The sequence below is a fragment of the Gorilla gorilla genome, chromosome 13 (genome assembly GCF_029281585.2).
Source record: "Gorilla gorilla gorilla isolate KB3781 chromosome 13, NHGRI_mGorGor1-v2.1_pri, whole genome shotgun sequence".
Lineage (NCBI taxonomy): Eukaryota > Metazoa > Chordata > Mammalia > Primates > Hominidae > Gorilla > Gorilla gorilla.
Genome location: NC_073237.2, coordinates 24,361,616 through 24,367,791, shown reverse-complemented (window position 1 = coordinate 24,367,791; position 6,176 = coordinate 24,361,616). Strand labels below are relative to the sequence as shown.

The following is a 6,176-nucleotide window of genomic DNA, read 5'->3' as shown; positions in this document are numbered from 1 at the left end:
TTCTGAGCTGAGCACGATGGTGATTTGGAGTCAATCATGATATTCCCCATGGGGGATTTTCTCTCTCAGAGCGCAGACCTTGTGATGACCCCTGTGACCCATCTCCTAGAGCTGGGGGCTCCGGGGAATGCGTGATGTGCCTCAGGACAGAACAGGTATGGTCCACCATCACTCGTGCTAACCATGGAAACAAAGGGTACATGGGTATAGCTCAAGGGTTATGTGCAATTTTATCAGAAAATAAATGCAATTTATTCTAACACTGAAAAATGAATTAGGTCCTCATGCTTCTTTCTTCTTTTTTTTTTTTTCCAGACTAGGTCTCACTCTGTCGTCCAGGCTGGAGTGTAGTGGCATAATCATGGCTCACTGCAGCCTCAACCTGCCTGGCTCAAGCCCCGTCTCTCCTCATGTTTCTTATGTCTGATTGACAGGGCAATAAAAGCACATATCTGGCACCTCTCCTTGTCTGGGAGGACTGGCCAGAGTCATTTTGCAGAAGTTGGAGAGGAGTACACTAGATGGGGCTGTTGGCTCGCATTATACAATTCACACCGCATGGGGTAGAGAATTGAATTTCACATTTGAGAAATGGGAAAGGAGGAAATAAAAACATGGAATGCCGTAATCTTTCTGAAAATCCAAAAAAGACCCAAGGAAAGCTAGTTCAATTATTCCTACCATGACAAACTATGATATGGTCAGACATGCGCACTCTGGCGGGGTGTTCCTAGTCTGGGCTGCCCAAGAGGTGGCAGCTATTCTAGGACAGACGGAGTGTGGACCCCTTCCCTGTAGTGAGCTGGGATCACTTAGGAATGACCATCAGCCCAGAGCCGTGGGGCTTATTACATGCAGGGGTGAGTGGGGCTTGCAGGAAGTGGCCTGCCATCAGTGCTCTGATGTCCGAATGCCACTCTTGTCACCTCGAGATTAACATTTAGAGGCAGACCATCCTGTGTGGCCTATTGGTGAGACAGGGACTCAGAGGAACACAGGAACCACCCACAGCCTCGCCCTGCCGTGGCTACCAGCTGCCCTGGCACGCCTGGTTCCCTTTGAGTTTGCCATCCTCGTTGCCACATCCCATCCTTTTCCAGACACTTCTATTTTTCTCACACCTGGAAATGACACCTGCTGGCAGCCTTCAGAATTTTCCAGAGAGTTGGCAACTTGGGGCTCATTTGTTTCTGCTCATTTTTATTTAGTTTTTCAGATGTGCTGTGCTCCAGGCAAGACATGATAGTGGCTCATCAAAGAGAGGCTGTTTTTGGGAAGTGGAGCAGCCACCGCTGATTTTGGAGCTGGGGTAGCTGCCGCTGCCACAGCCACTGCAGCGGCCTAAGGAGTCAGCTTGGGAAGGTAGTGGTCACCAAGCTCAGAGCTGTGCTTGGAAGTGACAATGGACAAAAGTGTGCTGGTACAGAAAGCCAGGCCCGCTGAGCAGGCTGAGCGCGGTGATGATGTGGCTGCAGCCGGGAAGGCAGCCATGCCACAGGGGCATGCGCCCCCAGCTGAAGACAGCAATCTGCCCTCTGCCGCCTACAAGAATACGGTGGGGCCCACTGTTCTTCCTGGATTCTCATCTCCAGCACTGAGCAGAGAACAGGAGGAATGAGAAGCAGCAGATGGGCAAAGAGTACCATGGAAGACAGAGGCAGAGCTGCTGGACATCTGCAATGAGGTTCCGGAGCTGTTGGACAAGTCTCTTATTCCCCATGCTACACAACCTGAAAGCAAGGTGTTCTGCTTGAAAATGAAAGGAGATTGTTTCAGGTATCTTTCTGGGGTGGCGTCTGGAGACAATAAACAAACCACACTGTTGAACTCCCAGCAGGCTTACCAGGAAACATCTGAAATTAGTAAGAAAGATATGCAGCCTACACACCCAATTCGCCTGGGCCTGGCACTTAATTTCTCAGTCTTTTGCTACGGGATTCTAAACTCTCCTGAAAAGGCCTGCAGCCTGGCAAACATGGCATTTGATGAAGCAATTGCTGAGTTGGATACACTGAATGAAGAGTCTTATAAAGACAGCACTCCCACCATGCAGTGACTTTGGGACAATCTCACTCTGTGGACATCGGGAAACCAGGGAGATGCAGGAGATGCTGGGGAGGGAGAGAACTGTGTCTGCCATGCCTCACAATCTGTTCAGTGTCACCCTGTACCATCCACACAAATCCCTTTGTGAGATTAAAACAAAAAAGAATTGTACATTGTCTTGCGATTTTGCACAGCCTCAGCCTAGCAAGAATGGTTCATGGGATAAACAGCTGGCACTTGTATCTAAAACCTACATTGGTTGCATAAACACCATGGCATTCTGAAGTTTTGGTTTTGATTGACATTGGCAAGATTACTGTGTGTTTAATTTTCTTAAAGCTGAACACTGTGGTGATGGGTTTTGTAATTCAGCATAATTCTTACTGATAAGAAAAATAGACCTGAATGTTATGTAACTCTTTGGAAAGTTTAATCCAATATTAAAACAGTCACTGAAATACAATTTCATTGTAAAGTTGTACAGAAAGTTATAGAAGTTATTCGTGATGCTGGGATGTGGAGTGAGACACCATCATTTGGCATTCAAGTTTAATGGTAATTCACAGTGATGCTGCCTGTTCAGAGCTTATAGACACTGGACCTGTTTGGGCTATTGCCACTCAAAAGTTCATGACCACAAATGTCCACAGCGTCTTCCTCTGAGGAAATGCAAATCCTGAAGCTGAAACTCCTTGTGACAGATAACTGGCTGTGACACCTTGGAAAGTTCTGGTGCTCATATGACACACCTGACTAAACCCCCCTTCCTACAGCAATAGGAATATGTTACTGATTTGAAACTTGTGCCTCAATAATGGAATAATTTTTCATTGTTAACACTGAGCTAATGCTGTAAATGCTGTCTGTTTTATGAATGCTCTTTTCTGTTTCCTGGCTAGTATCTCCTTTTTTTTTTTTTTTTTGGTGTGAGGAATTTAATAAGATAATGCATACAAAGTGCTCAGAACCCCAGCAGATACACGGCATTCACTGAGTGTTAGCGAGTCTCATTATAGCACAGATGTCCCTTCCCCCACATGCCTTTGCCCCACATTCCTGGATAATACCTTTAAGAATAATGTTCTGAGTCAGGCATGGTGGTGTGTACCTGTGGTTCCAAATACTTGGGAGGCTGAGGCAGGAGGATCACCTGAGCCCAGGAGTTTAAGGCCATAGTGTCCTGTGGCTGCCCCTGTGAATAGCCACTGCACTCCCGCATGGGCAACATAGCAAGACCTTGACTCCAACAAAACAGAAGAATGTTCTGTAGAGATTGCCTTTCACTTCAGGAATGCTCAGTTTTCATGTTCTTCCTAGATTGGGGCTTTTATTTATTATTATATTATGTTTTATTTTATTTACTTATTAATTAATTAATTAGTTAATTTTGAGACAGGGTCTCCCTCTGCGGCCCAGGCTGGAGTGCGGTGGCACAATCTTGGCTCACTGCAACCTCTGCCTCCTGGGTTCAAGCAATTCTCCCGCCTCAACCTCCTGAGTAGCTGGAATTACAGGCACGTGACACCATAGGCCACCTAATTTTTGTATTTTTAGTAGAGATGGGGATTTATCTTTTTTTTTTTTTTTTTTTTTTTTGAGATGGAGTCTTGCTCTGTCGCCCAGGCTGGAGTGCAGTGGCATGATTTCGGCTCATTGCAAGCTCCGCCTCCCGGGTTCAGGCCATTCTCCTGCCTCAGCCTCCTGAGTAGCTGGGATTACAGGTGCGTGCCACCATGCCCAGCTAATATTTTGTATTTATAGTAGAGATGGGGTTTCACTATGTTGGTCAGGCTGGTCTTGAACTCCTGACCTCATGATCTGCCTGTCTTGGCCTCCCAAAGTGCTGGGATTACAGGCATGAGTCACTGTGCCTGGCCTTTTGTTCACTTTTTTTTTTTTTTTTTTTTTTGAGACAGAGTCTTTCTCTGTCACCCAGGCTGGAGTGCAGTGGTGCGATCTCGGCTCACTGCAAGCTCCACCTCCCAGGTTTACGCCATTCTCCTGCCTCAGCCTCCCGAGTAGCTGGGACTACAGGCGCCCACCACCAAGCCTGGATTTTTTTTTTTATTATTATTTTTTATTTTTAGTAGAGATGGTGTTTCACTGTGTTAACCAGGATGGTCTCGATCTCCTGACCTCGTGATCTGCCCGCCTCAGCCTCCCAAAGTGCTGGGATTACAGGCGTAAGCCACCACACCTGGCTTATTCACTTTGTAATGCTATATATGGGCAGGGGTGAGAGACATGAGTGAGCACCTTGGTGAGCAAACCTTGCTTTAAAGAGTTGAGAAGAGCTGCCCGCACCACAGCTCTGCCTTCCTCCAGTTCTCAACACAGTGAGAACTGGCTGTACCACTTTACATTTCCATCAGCAATGTATGAGTGGTCCAGTTACTTTGATTGTTTTTTTACTGTCAGATTCTTAAGGTTGTTTATATATTCTAGATATGAGTCCTTTCATAGATACGTGGATTAAATATATTGTCTCCAGCCTGTAGCTTGTCTTTTGTCCTCTTAATTAGGTCTTTCACAGAGTAGAATTTTTTAGTTTTGATGTAGTCCAGTTTATTTGTTTTTGTTTTATGGATCACATTTAGAACTCTTCCACTAACACTAGATCCTGGTGATTTTTTTCCTATTTTTTTCTAAATGTTTTACAGTTTGAAGTTTTAGATTTATGCCCATGCTCCATTTCGAGTTAAGATTTGTGTAAAGTATGATGTTTAGGTCAAACTTCATTTCTTTTTTTTTTTCCATAGGTATGTCAATTTATCCAGCACAATTTGTTAAAACAAAAAACAAAAATACCACCCCATCCTTCCTTGATTGAATGGCTTCTGAAATTTTTTCGTAAATCAGTTAACCATATTGTTTTGGGTCTACTTCCAGTTTCTCTATCTATTCTTTGTGCCATTGATGTATTTATCCCTCTGCCAATATAACACTGTCATAATTACTGTAGCTATGTAGTAAGACTTTATATTAGGTAGAGTGATTCCTCCAACTTTATTCTTCTTTTGGTAAGATATTTTTAACTGTTCTAAGGGCTTGTATAAATTTTAGAATGATCTTTTTTTTATTATTATACTTTAAGTTCTAGGGTACATGTGCACAACGAGCAGGTTTGTTACATATGTATACATGTGCCATGTTGGTGTGCTGCACCCATTAACTCGTCATTTAGCATTAGGTACATCTCCTAATGCTATCCCTCCCCCCTCCCCCCACCCCACAACAGGCCCCAGTGTATGATGTTCCCCTTCCTGTGTCCATGTGTTCTCATTGTTCAGTTCCCACCTATGAGTAAGAACATGCGGTGTTTGGTTTTTTGTCCTTGCGATAGTTTGCTGAGAATGATGGTTTCTAGCTTCATCCATGTCCCTACAAAGGACAAGAACTCATTTTCTTTTTATGGCTGCACAGTATTCCATGGTGTATATGTGCCACATTTTTTTAATCCAGTCTATCGTTGTTGGACATTTGGGTTGGTTCCAAGTCATTGCTATTGTGAATAGTGCCACAATAAACATACGTGTGCATGTGTCTTTATAGTAGCATGATTTATAATACTTTGGGTATATACCCAATAATGGGATGGCTGGGTCAGATGGTATTTCTAGGTCTAGATCCCTGAGGAATTGCCACACTGACTTCCACAGTGGTTGAACTAGTTTATAGTCCCACCAACAGTGTAAAAGTTTTTCTATTTCTCCACATCCTCTCCAGCACCTGTTGCTTCCTGAGTTTTTGATGATCGCCATTCTAACTGGTGTGAGATGGTATCTCATTGTGGTTTTGATTTGCATTTCTCTGATGGCCAGTGATGGTGAGCATTTTTTCATGTGTCTGTTGGATGCATAAATGTCTTCTTTTGAGAAGTGTCTGTTCATATCCTTCACCCACTTGTTGATGGGGTTGTTTGTTTTTTTCTGTAAATTTGTTTGAGTTCATTTTAGATTCTGGATATTAGCCCTTTGTCAGATGAGTAGATTGCAAAAATTTTCTCCCATTCTGTAGGTTGCCTGTTCACTCTGATGGTAGTTTCTTTTGCTGTGCAGAAGCTCTTTAGTTTAATTAGATCCCATTTGTCAATTTTGGCTTCTGTTGCCGTTGCTTTTGTGTTTTAGACA

The 6,176-nt window shown here is 43.9% G+C and overlaps 1 pseudogene; it reads left to right on the top strand.

The window, feature by feature from the left end:
- The first annotated feature begins 872 nt into the window (after nt 1-872).
- On the top strand, nt 873-3,177 carry LOC129524731 (14-3-3 protein beta/alpha-like; annotated as a pseudogene).
- Nucleotides 3,178-6,176: the final 2,999 nt, after the last annotated feature.